Consider the following 15,803-nt stretch of genomic DNA (forward strand, 5'->3'; position numbering starts at 1 on the left):
TACATAGACTGTCATATTTCCACTCTTCCCAACACGCTGATTTCCTTGGGTATCAGTTACTTAACTCCCATGTTACAGGTGAGAAAACTGAGGCTGGGCCGGTTAAAGTGACTATTTCAAGAATACCCAGAAGAGCCAGTGCAGCCAGATTTTCAGACTCTGCAACTGCCTCTCAAGGTCATGCTTTACTTACATCCCCTTCTCCCCATGCCCCATGTTTCTTCATTCCAAAAGAAAGACACCCAGGAAGAGCTCATTTCAGAGCCAAACAAAAATGGATTGGTGGTGAGGCTGCCCAGTCTGGTGGTCCTCTGGGATGCAAATTGCATTCACTGCTATCCAGACTCAGTCCTCCTGCTTCACTGCAACTTAGTTAAGAGGGGCAGTCAGATCTTCACTGAGTGTGAGGTGGGTGGAGGTACTAGCGGGTCCCTCCCTTGAGTGAAGAGTACCAGGGTCCATTTTTCCTTCTTAAAAGCAGGTTAAGCAGGGGTGCTTCATTGGGGGTCCCGCAGGCCCCCAAGACACTTGTAAATAGAGTTCAGGAGTCTTCAACCTTAACATTTTCTTAAACATAACTATGTATAGAAAACAAACCACAGTAGCATCAGCAGGACCTGTGACTTTGTCACTAACAGAAATCACAGATATTTCTATACCGAGTTGCAACTATTGCACATTTCAAAATCATGTTTATGTTCATCACAACTTCAATATTACTTCAGTTATTAGACCCACACTAGATCTTGTTTCTGAATGTGTTCATGAACGTGCACTATATTGCTAAATTACAATTTTTTAAATATTTTAACTATATCAGTATAATGGTTTCCTTTGTAATCTACAAATTGCATTTTATGAGCTTCAAAACATTATTCTGAGAAGGAGCTCATAGGCTTCATTAAACTGTAAAAGGACCATGTCAGATTCTTGAAGCTTTATCACATCTTCCAGTCTGTTTTTGGACAGTTAGGTCACCCCTATATTTGTTTTATGTCTGTTATCGGTAGCAACATAGCACTTAAAACCAAAAGGGCTTATGTGCTTGTCTTCAGGGTGAAATGAAGGATTTTCTGAGAAGACTGCACACCATTGCAGTCAGGCTTAGTGGGATTGGAGGTTGAAGAACCCCAAGGGAGAACATTTATGACCCTTGCTCTTCTTCTAGAAGATCTTCTCAACATTCAGAAGATTTCAATTAATATTGCTGGTGCCACATGCTGGACAGAGACCATTAACCATAGCTTTCTCTATTATATACCCTGCTGCAGGTGTGTGTTATAATCTCGATTATAATCCACAAAGGAGCTGGAAGATGTTCGGCCTTTGAAAAGGAACATCCTTCCTTTTTATTTTTTGCATCTTTATTGGAGTATAATTGTTGGACAATGGTGTGTTAGTTTCTGCTTAAAACAAAGTGAATCAGTTATACATATACATATATCCCCATATCTCTTACCTCTTGTGTCTGCCTCACACCCTCCCTATCCCACCCCTCTAGGTGGTCACAAAGCACCGAGCTGATCTCCCTGTGCTATGCGGCTGCTTCCCACTAGCTAGCTATTTTACGTTTCGTAGTGTATATATGTCCATGCCACTCTCTCACTTCGTCCCAGCTTACCCTTCCCCCTCCCCGCGTCTTCAAGTCCATTTTCTACGTCTGCGTCTTTATTCCTGTCCTGCCCCTAGGTTCTTCAGAACCATTTATTTTTTTATTTTTTTAAACATCTTTATTGAAGTATAATTGCTTTACAAGGGTGTGTTAGTTTCTGCTTTATAACAAAGTCAATCAGTTATACATATACATCTGTTCCCATATCTCTTCCCTCTTTCGTCTCCCTCCCTCCCACCCTCCCTATCCCACCCCTCTAGGTGGTCACAAAGCACCAAGCTGATCTCCCTGTGCTATGCGGCTGCTTCCCACTAGCTAGCTATTTTACGTTTGGTAGTGTGTATATGTCCATGCCACTCTCTCACTTTGTCACAGCTTACCCTTCCCCCTCCCCATATCCTCAAGTCCATTCTCTAGTAGGTCTGTGTCTTTATTCCTGTCTTACCCCTAGGTTCTTCATGACCTTTTTTTTTTTTTTGGATTCCATATATATGTGTTAGTGTACGGTACTTGTTTTTCTCTTTCTGACTTACTTCACTCTGTATGACAGACTCTAGGTCCATCCACCTCACTACAAATAACTCAATTCCGTTTCTTTTTATGGCTGAGTAATATTCCACTGTATATATGTGCCACATCTTCTTTATCCATTCATCTGTCAATGGACATTTAGGTTGCTTCCATGTCCTGGCTATTGTAAATAGAGCTTCAATGAACATTGTGGTATATGACTCTTTTTGAATTATGGTTTTCTCAGGTTATATGCCCAGTAGTGGGATTGCTGGGTCGTATGGTAGTTCTGTTTGTGGTTTTTTAAGGAACCTGCATACTGTTCTCCATAGTATCAATTTACATTCCCACCAACAGTACAAGAGGCTTCCCTTTTCTCCACACCCTCTCCAGCACTTATTTATTATTCTTTTTAATTTTTAATATTTATTTGTTTGTTTGTTTGTTTTTGGCAGTGTTGAGCTTTCGTTGCTGTGCACAGGCTTTCTCCAGTTGTGGCGAGCAGAGGCTACTCTTCTTTGTGGTGTGTGGACTTCTCATTGCAGTGGCTTCTCTTGTTGCAGAGCACAGGCTCTGGGCATGTGGGCTTCAGTAGTTGTGGAGCATGGTCTCAGTAGTTGTGGCTCATGGGCTCTAGAGCTCAGGCTCAGTAGTTGTGGCGTATGGGCTTAGTTGCTCCACGGCATGTGGGATCTTCCCAGACTAGGACTTGAACCCGTGTCCCCTTCATTGGCAGGTGGTTTCTTAGCCAGTGCGCCACCAGGGAAGCCCTCCAGCATTTATTGTTTGAAGAATTTTTATTTTTTTTTTGTGGTACGCGGGACTCTCACCGCCGTGGCCTCTCCCACCGTGGAGCAACAGGCTCCGGACGTGCAGGCTCAGTGCCCATGGCTCACGGGCCCAGCCGCTCCGCGGCACGTGGGATCCTCCCGGACCGGGGCACGAACCCGTATCCCCTGCATCGGCAGGTGGACTCTCAACAACTGCGCCACCAGGGAAGCCCTGTTTGAAGAATTTTTGATGATGGCCATTCTGACTGGTGTGAGGTGATACCTCTCTGAGGTTTTGATTTGCATTTCTCTAATGATTAGTGATGTTGAGCATTCTTTCATGTGTTTGTTGGCAATCTATATATCTTCTTTGGAGAAATGTCTATTTAGGTCTTCTGCCCATTTTTGGATTGGGTTGTTTGTTTTTTTGTTATTGAGCTGCATGAGCTGCTTGTAAATTTTGGAGATTAATCCTTTGTCAGTTGCCTCATTTGCAAATACTTTCTCCCATTCTGAGGGTTGCCTTTTGGTCCTGTTTATGGTTTCCTTTGCTGTGCAAAAGCTTTTAAGATTCATTAGGTCCCACTTGTTTATTTTTGTTTTTGTTTCCACTTCTCTAGGAGGTGGGTCAAAAAGGATCTTGCTGTGATTTATGTCATAGTGTTCTGCTATGTTTTCCTCTAAGAGTTTTATAGTGTCCAGTCTTACATTTAGGTCTCTAATCCATTTTGAGTTTATTTTTGTGTATGGTGTTAGGGAGTGTTCTAATTTCATTCTTTTACATGTAGCTGTTCAGTTTTCCCAGCACCACTTATTGAAAAGGCTGTCTTTTCTCCATTGTATATTCTTGCCTCCTTTGTCAAAAATAAGGTGACCATATGTGCGTGGGTTTATCTCTGGGCTTTCTATCCTATTCCATTGATCTATATTTCTGTTTTTGTGCCAGTACCATACTGTTGTGTTTTTTTTAACATCTTTATTGGAGTATAATTGCTTACAATGGTGTGTTAGTTTCTGCTTTATAACAAAGTAAATCAGTTATACATATACACATGTTCCCATATCTCTTCCCTCTTGCGTCTCCCTCCCTCCCACCCTCCCTATCCACCCCTCTAGGTGGTCACAGAGCACCGAGCTGATCTCTCTGTGCTATGCGGCTGCTTCCCACTAGCTATCTATTTCTATGTTTGGTAGTTTATATATGTCCATGCCACTCTCTCACTTTGTCACAGCCTACCCTTCCCCCTCCCCACATCCTCAAGTCCATTCTCTAGTAGGTCTGTGTTTTTATTCCTGTCTTACCCCTAAGTTCTTCATGACCTTTTTTTTTTTTCTTAGATTCCATATATATCTGTTAGCATACAGTATTTGTTTTTCTCTTTCTGACTTACTTCACTCTGTATGACAGACTCCAGGTCCATCCACCTCACTACAAATAACTCAATTTCGTTTCTTTTTATGGCTGAGTAATATTTCATTGTATATATGTGTCACATCTTCTTTATCCATTCATCCGATGGTGGACACTTAGGTTGCTTCCATCTCCGGGCTATTGTAAATAGGGCTGCTATGAACATTTTGGTACATGACTCTTTTTGAATTATGTTTTTTTCAGGGTATATGCCCAGTAGTGGGATTGCTGGGTCGTATGGTAGTTCTATTTGTAGTTTTTTAAGGAACCTCCATACTGTTCTACATAGTGGCTGTATCAATTTACATTCCCGCCAGCAGTGCAAGAGTGTTCCCTTTTCTCCACACCCTCTCCAGCATTTATTGTTTCTAGATTTTTTGATGATGGCCATTCTGACTGGTGTGAGATGATATCTCATTGTAGTTTTTTTTTTTTTTTCATTGCAAAGAAGGTCATTCTTTTTGATGTTGGGGGTAGGAGTCTATTAATTTATTTTTTTGCTGTGTTGGGTCTTCGTTTCTGTGTGAGGGCTTTCTCTAGTTGTGGCAAGCAGGGGCCACTCTTCATCGCGGTGCGCGGGCCTCTATCGCGGCCTTTCTTGTCGCGGAGCACAGGCTCCAGACGCACAGGCTCAGTAGTTGTGGCTCACGGGCCCAGCCGCTCTGCGGCGTGTGGGATCCTCCCAGACCAGGGCTCGAACCCGTGTCCCCTGCATCAGCAGGCAGGTTCCCAACCGCTGCGCCACCAGGGAAGCCCCTCATTGTAGTTTTGATTTGCATTTCTCTAATGATTAATGATGTTGAGCATTCTTTCATGTGTTGTTGGCAATCTGTGTATCTTCTTTGGAGAAATGTCTGTTTAGGTCTTCTGCCCATTTTTGGATTGGGTTGTTTGTTTTTTTGTTATTGAGCTGCATGAGCTGCTTGTAAATTTTGGAGATTAATTCTTTGTCAGTTGCCTCATTTGCAAATATTTTCTCCCATTCTGAGGGTTGTCTTTTGATCTAGTTTATGGTTTCCTTTGCTGTGCAAAAGCTTTGAAGTTTCATTAGGTCACATTTGTTTATTTTTGTTTTTATTTCCATTTCTCTAGGAGGTGGGTCAAAAAGGATCTTGCTGTGATTTATGTCATAGAGTGTTCTGCCTATGTTTTCCTCTAAGAGTTTGATAGTTTGTGGCCTTACATTTAGGTCTTTAATCCATTTTGAGCTTATTTTTGTGTATGGTGTTAGGGTGTGTTCTAATCTCATACTTTTACATGTACCTGTCCCGTTTTCCCAGCACCACTTATTGAAGAGGCTGTTTTTTCCCCACTATATATTCTTGCCTCCTTTATCAAAGATAAGGTGACCATATGTGCGTGGGTTTATCTCTGGGCTTTCTATCCTGTTCCATTGATCTATATTTCTGTTTTTGTGCCAGTAACATACTGTCTTGATTACTGTAGCTTTGTAGTATAGTCTGAGGTCAGGGAGCCTGATTCCTCCAGCTCCGTTTTTCTTTCTCAAGATTGCTTTGGCTATTTGGGGTTTTTTGTGTTTCCATACAAACTGTGAAATTTTTTGTTCTAGTTCTGTGAAAAATGCCAGTGGTAGTTTGATAGGGATTGCATTGAATCTGTAGATTGCTTTGGGTAGTAGAGTCATTTTCACAATGTTGATTCTTCCAATCCAAGAACATGATATATCTCTCCATCTGTTTGTATCATCTTTGATTTTTTTTAATCAGTGTCTTATAGTTTTCTGCATACAGGTCTTTTGTCTCCTTAGGTAGGTTTATTCCTAGGTATTTTATTCTTCTTGTTGCAGTGGTAAATGGGAGTGTTTCCTTAATTTCTCTTTCAGATTTTTCATCATTAGTGTATAGGAATGCCAGAGATTTCTGTGCATTAATTTTGTATCCTGCTACTTTACCAAATTCATTGATTAGCTCTAGTAGTTTTCTGGTAAAGTCTTTAGGTTTCTCTATGTATAGTATCATGTCATCTGCAAACAGTGACAGCTTTACTTCTTTTCCAATTTGGATTCCTTTTATTTCTTTTTCTTCTGATTGCTGTGGCTAAAACTTCCAAAACTATGTTGAATAATAGCGGTGAGAGTGGGCAACCTTGTATTGTTCCTGATCTTAGTGGAAATGGTTTCAGTTTTTCACCATTGAGAATGATGTTGGCTGTGGGTTTGTCATATATGGCCTTTATTATGTTGAAGTAAGTTACCTCTATGCCTACTTTCTTGGGGGGTGGTTATCATGAATGGTTGTTGAATTTTGTTGAAAGATCTTTCTGCATCTGTTGAGATGACCATATGGCTTTTATCCTTCAATCTGTTAATATGGTGTATCACACTGATTGATTTGCATATATTGAAGAATCTTTGCATTCCTGGGATAAACCCCGCTTGATCATAGTGTATGATCCTTTTAATGTGCTGTTGGATTCTGTTTGCTAGTATTTTGTTGAGGATTTTTGCATCTATGTTCATCAGTGATATTGGCTTGTAGTCTTCTGTCTTTGTGACATCTTTGTCTGGTTTTGGTATCAGGGTGATGGTGGCCTCGTAGAATGAGTTTGGGAGTGTTCCTCCCTCTGCTATATTTTGGAAGAGTTTGAGAAGGATAGGTGTTAGCTCTTCTCTAAATGTTTGATAGAATTCGCCTGTGAAGCCATCTGGTCCTGGGCTTTTGTTTGTTGGAAGATTTTAAATCACAGTTCAGTTTCAGTGCTTGTGATTGGTCTGTTTATATTTTGTATTTCTTCCTGGTTCACTCTCAGAAAGCTGTGCTTTTCTAAGAAATTGTCCATTTCTTCCAGGTTGTCCATTTTATTGGCATATAGTTGCTTGTAGTAATCTCTCAATATCCTGTGTATTTCTGCAGTGTCTGTTGTTACTTCTCCTTTTTCATTTCTAATTCTATTGATTTGAGTCTTCCCCCTTTTTTTCTTGATGAGTCTGGGTAATAGTTTACCAATTTTGTTTATCTTCTCAAAGAACCAGCTTTTAGTTTTATTGTTCTTTGCTATTGTTTCCTTCATTTTTTCATTTATTTCTGTTCTTTATGATTTCTTCCCTGCTGCTAACTTTGGGGGGTTTTTGTTCTTCTTTCTCTAATTGATTTAGGTGTAAGGTTAGGTTGTTTATTTGAGTTGTTTCTTATTTCTTGAGGTGGGATTGTATTGCTATAAACTTCCCTCTTAGAACTGCTCTTGCTGCATCCCATAGCTTTTGAATCGTCCTGTTTTCACTGTCATTTATTTCTAGGTATTTTTTGATTTCCTCTTTGATTTCTTCAGTCATCTCTTGTTTATTAGGTATTGTTTAGCCTCCATGTGTTTGTATTTCTTACAGATTTTTTCCTGTAATTGGTATCTAGTCGCATAGCGTTGTGGTCAGAAAAGATACTTGATACAATTTCAATTTTCTTAAATTTACCAAGGCTTGATTTGTGACCCAAAATATGATCTATCCTGGAGAATGTTCCAGGAGCACTTGAGAAGAAAGTGTATTCTGTTGTTTTTGGATGGAATGTCCTATAAATATCAATTAAGTCCATCTTGTTTAATGTATCATTTAAAGCTTGTGTTTCCTTATTTATTTTCATTTTGGATGATCTGTCCATTGGTGAAAGTGGGGTGTTAAAGTCCCCTATACTATGGTTGTGTTACTGTCGATTTCCCCTCTTATGGCAGTTAGCATTTGCCTTATGTATTTAGGTGCTCCTGTGTTGGGTGCATAAATATTTACAATTGTTATATCTTCTTCTCGGATTGATCCCTTGATCATTATGTAGTGTCCTTCTTTGTCTCTTGTAACAGTCTTTGTTTTAAAGTCTCTTTTCTCTGATATGAAGATTGCTACTCCAGCTTTCTTCAGATTTCCATTTGCATAGAATATCTTTTTCCATCCCCTCACTTTCAGTCTGTATGTGTCCCTAGGTCTGAAGTGGGTCTATTGTGGACAGCATATATATGAGTCTTGTTTTTGTATCCATTCAGCCAGTCTATGTCTTTTGGTTGAAGCATTTAATCTATTTACATTTAATGTGGTTATCAATATGTATGTTCCTATTACCATTTTCTTAATTGTTTTGGGTTCGTTATTGTAGGTCTTTTCCTTCTCTTGTGTTTCCTGCCTAGAGAAGTTCCTTTAGCATTTGTTGTAAAGCTGGTTTGGTGGTGCTGAATTTTCTTAGCTTTTGCTTGTCCGTAAAGGCTTTAATTTCTCCATCGAATCTGAATGAGATCCTTGCTGGGTAGAGTAATCTTGGTTGTAGGTTTTTCCCTTTCATCACTTTAAATATGTCCTGCCACTCCCTTCTGGCTTGTAGAGTTTCTGCTGAAAGATCAGCTGTTAACCATATGGGGATTCCCTTGTATGTTATTTGTTGTTTTTCCCTTGCTGCTTTTAATATTTTTTCTTTGTATTTGATTTTTGATAGTTTGATTAATATGTGTCTTGGAGTGTTTCTCCTTGGATTTATTCTGTATGGGACTCTCTGTGCTTCCTGGACTTGACTGACTATTTCCTTTCCCATATTAGGGAAGTTTTCAACTATAATCTCTTCAAATATTTTCTCAGTCCCTTTCTTTTTCTCTTCTTCTTCTGGGACCCTTATAATTTGAGAGTTGATGTGTTTAATGTTGTCCCAGAGGTCTCTGAGACTGTCCTCAATTCTTTTCATTCTTTTTTCTTTATTCTGCTCTGCAGTAGTTATTTCCACTATTTTATCTTCCAGGTCACTTATCCATTCTTCTGCCTCAGTTATTCTGCTATTGATTACTTCTAGAGAATTTTTAATTTCATTTATTGTGTTGTTCATCACTGTTTGCTCTTTATTTCTTCTAGGTCCTTGTTAAACGCTTCTTGTATTTTCTCCACTCTATTTCCAAGATTTTGGATTATCTTTACTATCATTACTGTGAATTCTTTTTCACGTAGCCTTCCTATTTCCTCTTCATTTGTTTGGTCTGGTAGGTTTTTACCTTGCTCCTTCATCTGCTGTGTGTTTCTATGTCTTCTCATTTTCCTTAACTTACTGTGTTTGGGGTCTCCTTTTTGCAGGCTGCAGGTTCATAGTTCCTGTTGTTTTTGGTGTCTGCCCCCAGTGGCTAAGGTTGGTTCAGTGGGTTGTGTAGGCTTCCTGGTGGAGGGGACTGGTGCCTGTGTTCCGGAGGATGAGGCTGGATCTTGTCTTTCTGGTGGGCAGGTCCACGTCTGGTGGTGTGTTTTGGGGTGTCTGTGACCTTATTATGATTTTAGGCAGCCTCTCTGCTAATGGGTGGGGTTGTGTTCCTGTCTTGCTAGTTGTTTGGCATAGGGTGTCCAGCACTGTAGCCTGCTGGTTGTTGAGTGGAGCTGGGTCTCAGCGTTGAGATGGAGATCTCTGGGAGAGCTTTCGCCATTTGATATCACGTGGAGCCGGGAGGTCTCTGGTGGACCAGTGTCCAGCACTTGGCTCTCCCACCTCAGAGGCACAGGCCTGACACCCGGCAGGAGCACCAAGATCCCGTCAGCCATACGGCTCCTGTGGGTTGTAAGTGAGCCAGGAGACGCTGGTCATCTGAGCGCATCCAATCCAGAAACCAGACTTTTTTCTTCCTTTGTGCTTGGTCTAGTTTCACTTGCTCGTAGGGTGCCACATGTGGAGGTACTGCACCGGGCACTTCAGATGCAAAACGGCTGTGCCAGTGCCTCAGCTTAGACGCTGCGATGACTCTGTGAAGGAACATCCCTCCTTTCATACCCATGATACTAGACAAGGTTTCCAGGATTCTGAAGTCTCAATAGGAAAAAGGTAGTAACTAAGACTCTCCAGAGAAAATGGAAACTCATACTTTTAAATAGGCTGTAAGAACTCTATAATTATTGATGTGCAGAGTGATAGATTAAGTTAATAAACAAAAAAGCAGGTTACAAAGTAGCATATCTTATTATAGGGTGGGGTGGGGTAGTGAGAAGGCAGGGCAGAGAAAAAGAGTCTGAAAAATGTATATCAAAATGTTAATAGTGGTTAATTCTGGGTAGCAGGATTACAGGAGATTTTCATCCTTCTATTCCTTTTTGTATTTTTTTTATGATCAGCATATATTATTTTGGTTTTTTTTAAAAAAAAACCCAAGGCAATAAGGCTGTTTTCATTTTGTAAGGATCAGAATGTTAAACAACTGTATTTTACTGCTAGTTGGAACCTTGCAGTACCACTTAACCACTTAACTAGCTTCACACTTCCTGGGGAGATAAAAAGCGGAATGGAGAGTGGAAAAATTGAATTCTTTACCAAAAAAATCCTAAAGTGTTATAATAAGCCATGGACTTTCTATAATGGGTCAAATTAAGTCCCCCACATTCCTAGTGAACCAGGCAGCAGCTGGTGCAGAGCAGGCGCTGGATCAAGGTGAACTCCCTTCCTTCCTATTACACGGTTATTTCCATTTCCGAGCCTCAGTACAGTGCTGGGGGGTGGGAGCGGGAGTGGGGCTGCTGGGGGTAGGGTTCTTCCAGATCTACATACTTCCCCCTTCTCCAAGTTAAAAAAAAATTTATTGCTTGCTCCAATTTTTCTTCCTTTTCTAATTCATTAGTTTTTTTTAGTTCTCCTTCCTGGAACCTTCTTCCAGTCATTTTAGATTCTTAAAAAAAAAAAAAAAAGTATTCTTATAAAATGAGTATTTTGAAAATGGTGGCTGTCTCTCCAGAGCTGAAACAAACACACAGCCACTATTTCAGTTATCCCTTGCGGCATATCAAACCACACCAAAACCTAGGGACATCCCTGCAGACAGAAGTGGGGGTAAGGGGCTACTGGGTGGAGAGGAGGCAGGAAATGCTGCCTGGGTTACTCTTCCATTTATTGTTCATGATTCTGTGGGTCAGAAATTCAAGTAGAGCTTATCTCTTCTCCAGGCTGTGTCAGCTAGGCCTGCTTGACTGGGGCCGGAGGACATCCGGTGGCCCTGCTCAGGCATCTGGAGTCTTGTTCCTGGCTGGTGGTTGGGATGCCTTGGTCTCCACGTGGCCATTCTCCCTTCAAATGTTCTCTCTTTATTCAGTAAGTTAGCCTAGCCTAAGCTCCTCTGCCTAGTGGCTGATTTCCAAGAGGGTAAAAATAGGAAATTCAAACGCTTCTTAAAACCTAGGCATGAAGTCCCATAGCACCACCCAGGTTCCTACTGGTCAAAGGCAGCCCAGAATCAAGGGTTGGGGGAATTAAACTTCACCTTTTTTTTTTTTTTTTTTTTTTGGTACGCGGGCCTCTCACTGCTGCGGCCTCTCCAGTTGCGGAGCACAGGCTCCGGATGCGCAGGCTCAGCGGCCATGGCTCACGGGCCCAGCCGCTCCGCGGCACATGGTATCTTCCCGGACTGGGGCACGAACCCGTGTCCCCTGCATCGGCAGGCGGACTCTCAACCACTGCGCCACCAGGGAAGCCCAAACTTCACCTCTTGATGCAGGAATGGCAAAGTCATATTGGAAAAGATTACGCAGAATGGGAGGGGTTTCGTGACCATCTTTAGAAACAATCTACTCAACATATCAATATTTTTTAAAAAATTTAAAAAAAATTTTAAAGAGCTTAAGAACTATGGTAACTAGTATAATGAAAGTAACAAATGATATTCACCAATCAGAGGGGTAATTATTTTTTCTAATTTGTTTGACCCTTTCAATTTCTGAATCATCCCGTTTGCCTTTCATCTCCACTTTATGTCACATTAGGCCAAGAAATCCTAAGTGCCGCATGTATGAAAGAAGTCCTCACTGTGTCACTCTTTGCCAGTATTTCACCATGTGGCTGTTTCCTCTTAGTCTCCGTTCTGTGCTTGCAGTTCACCAGAAGACCACCTTCAGTTCTCTTACCTCTCATTCCTTACTCTTCCTAGAGGATTTCATTCACCCCCTGGTTTCCAGTGCCACCTACACCCTGATGACAACAAGTTTTAATCTCCAGCCCAGATCCTTCTCTTCTGGGCTCCAGACCTGAAATTCTAGCTGCCTCCTGGACATCTCTATTTGGATGTCCCACAGGTAACCTCACCTTTATATGTCCTAAATCAAATTTGGCATTTTCTTCCCTAACTTACTACCTCCCTACAGTCCCTTCCTTGGGCAATAGTGTCCTGTTTTTGTCCTGTTTCATCCAGTGAATCAAGCCAAAACCTCAGCAGTCCTCCTCCACACCTCCCTCTTCCTCACGCGCACATCCAATCAATTACCAAACCCTCCTGGTTCTTGATGTCTCGATTCCAGCTTTTCCATGCCTGCCACCATTTCCATAGTTTAAGCTACCATCACCTTTGTTGCCTACATTGCTATGAAACCTTCTCACTGGTGTTAGGCCCCAGCCTCTCTGGTCCATTATCAAACTGGGCCAGAATGAATTTTCTATACTATCGTTGCTAAAACCTGTCAGTAGGTCCCCCCTGTCCCCAAGATAAAAGTCCCACATCTACATTTCTTAGCAGGGCACACAAAGGCCCTTTATGTTTGGGGCTGCTTCCCTTAATACCCTAAGTGCCTCATCCTAACTCTCAAATTTGTGATCCAGACTATTCAGAGCATCCTGAATCCCCACCACTCTCTCTACTCTTCACCTCCACCTCTTCTCTCCTCCAGCTTAGAAGTCAACCAGAGGAACCTTCCCTTACCCCTTCCTTCCTCGCCTACCTGGGACACTGTGCATACTCTTTTCTTAGCATTTACCACACTACAGTAATGGCTGGCTCACTTATTTACTTCTCCCACTGTCCTGGAAGCTCCTGAAACACAAGAGCTGGGTCTTTTTTTATGGCTGTTCCTGTGTTCAGGTGGGGCAATGAATGAACGAATGAATGGTGATAATATCCACTGGCTGTAAGGAGCAAAGAGAAGATGGCTGGTGGGTACAGTGTGTTTTAATATCCATATAACTGAACTGAGGGATCTTTACATGTCACCCCCCGCCCCCCACTTCCCCTTCCTTCACTGTTCTGATTGAAGGAGAAACCAGCACCATTAGCAGGAGGGGGTCAGCACTCAATCGAAGTAATGCTTACTATTGCCTAGGACTTCTTTTACTCATGTTTAAGATGACAGTTTTCCATGCCTGGCCCTGTAATGATGCAAGCTAAGGGAAAGGCTTAGAAAGATCCATACTTCTGCCTAGGCACTTGTCCACATTCTGTCTATAACCTCAGTGAATCTTCACAGACAACCTACAATTTTATTTCCTCCATTAAAGAGTCTTGACTGCCTAAAATGTCTGCACTGGACCACAAAGATGATTATGACATGGCTACCATCTTGAAGGAGCTTTTATTTATACATATAGTCTACTTGTCTTTGTCTTGCCGTCCAGGCCTTTTGAGAGCAGGGACCTGGCCTTGTTCATTGCTGTTGTCCCAGTGCCTACAACACATAGTAGGTGCTCAACAAATGTTTGTTGAATGGAGTGGATAAACGAGCAACACAATGTTTCTTGAATGAGGATGTAGCCATAGGCAAGGGTATATCTGGGTGGGAGATGAGGTTTATCTCCTAGGCAACAGGAGCAAAGGATCATTTCTTAAGTAGGGATTGGATCATGACTTTCAAAAAACCCACTCTGGTTTCAGTGTGGAGAGTTTGCCACTGGGGTGCCAGCTGGGCTGGGGTGGGGGGTTGGGTGAGGAGAGTGTAAATTGTTTAACCCAAGCAAGAATTGATGACAGACTGACCTAGAGTGACAGTTGGGTACAAATGGAAAGTGAGGGAAGAGAGACATTTCTGAGGCAAAACTGCTCAGACCTGGGGACCAACTAGATCCAGGGCTCTTGGGGAGATGGTGAAGGCTGGATGGGAGACAAGAAGCCCATACGGGAAGAAGTAAAAACAAGGACTTTAGTTTTGGTTACTTTGAGTCTGAGATGCCTGGGTAACATCTTTCTCTGAATCTCTAGGAATTGTGCCACCACCACACTGTTCCTCCTACCCCTTTTCTCTTTTCTTTCCTGTTTTGAATCACTCCCACAAGCCATAAATGCTCCCTGCTTCTCGGCGTGCTGGGGCACCATGCCAGCAGGGCCCACATTCAGTTCAGACCTGGAGGGCCAACTGTGGCCTCTGAGGATGGCAGCTCCCTGACAGGAAGGAAGGCTGGCTTGCCGGCTGGGCACAGACAGGAGCTTGCTTTGCTGCAGCAGGTGCCCAGGGCCAGCTGCTCCAGTACCCTCAGGCTCACATCAACAGGATGGGACAGCCCAGGCGGAAGGAAGCCTGCAGGGAGGGACACCGATGCAGACAGAAGCCGGGGCAGGGGATGGAGGGGAGACAGGAAGAGCTGCCTGAGCTGTTGAGCCGGCGCCCAGCCAGCAGATTCGGGAGAGGCAGTGACAGGGGGTCACTGAGTCCTCTTTCCCTCTGTCGGTGGGTGTCTCTGGCCCTGGTTGATTGTATTATTATTATTACTACTACTGTTGTTGGCCAGCCTGGGCCTATTTCTCAAATAGTTAATTGCCTTTCTTTCTTTCCGTTCTTTCTCTTTCTTTCTTTCCTTTGTTTCTTTCTTGTTTTTTTCTTTTTTTGGCTGTGCCGCACAGCTTTTGGGGTCTTAGTTCCCCAAGGAGGGGTTGAACCCTGGCCATGGCAGTGAAAGCGCCCAGTCCTAACCACTGGACCTTCAGGGAATTCCCTAATTCCTTGTCTACACTCATTTTGTGATTATTGGGAAAGAAAGGACACTTCCATTAGCCTTTCAGTTACACAGAGCGGTGAGAAAGCTCGAGGGAGGGGCAGTGGTTTCTGCCCCGTGTTCAGCCTGTCCACAGGAGATAAAATCTCCAGTTTGCTTTAAGCCGCGTTATCACCACCCTCCTTTCCAACAACAGCAGCTGCGAACGGGCACCAAATGGCCAAAAGGGGGCCAATAGGGAGCCACAGTAGACCCATAGGCTCGCAATCCAGAGGCCGCAGACCGCCTCTGAGCGGGGTCGGAGGTCGGGGTTTCGGCGGGGGGGCTGGTGCTTTCGCGGGCCCGGGGGCGGGGCGTTCCATGTTGGGCGTGGTGGGCATTCCCACTGCTACCCACTCTCAGGCGGGCCCCGGCTGGCGCCTGGTGACCCCGGGAGACCCCGCCCCGCCCCGCCCCATCCCCACCAGCAGTTTCCTGGCAGGGCGTTTCCGGAGGCCCTGGCCCGGTGTGGAGGCGTGGGGGGTGGGGGTAGGGTCTGCCTTTGAGACAGCTTGTGGAGTGCACTTTAAACTTCACACCGAGCTCAAAACTCGATTCTGCAGCCGAGCGTCGGCTCCCGGGAAAGATAAAAACTCTGGTCTACGGCCCCCCATCATCCCATTGGTCTAGTTCTCGGGGCTTCCTGCAGTCCCCACACCATTCTCTCCACAGCCTGGGAGGAAGGATGGGCGGGGCGGACGGGGGCGGGCAATGCTGCCGGCGGTGCAGCTGAGGAGGGCGAGCCAGCTCCCGCGGGCCGGGCGTGGGCGGGGGGCGCAGGAGCAGGTGTCCGCTCAATGACAGGATACCCTTCCCTCTCC

Source organism: Mesoplodon mirus (assembly GCF_964341445.2).
Source record: "Mesoplodon mirus genome assembly, chromosome: 16".
NCBI lineage: Eukaryota > Metazoa > Chordata > Mammalia > Artiodactyla > Ziphiidae > Mesoplodon > Mesoplodon mirus.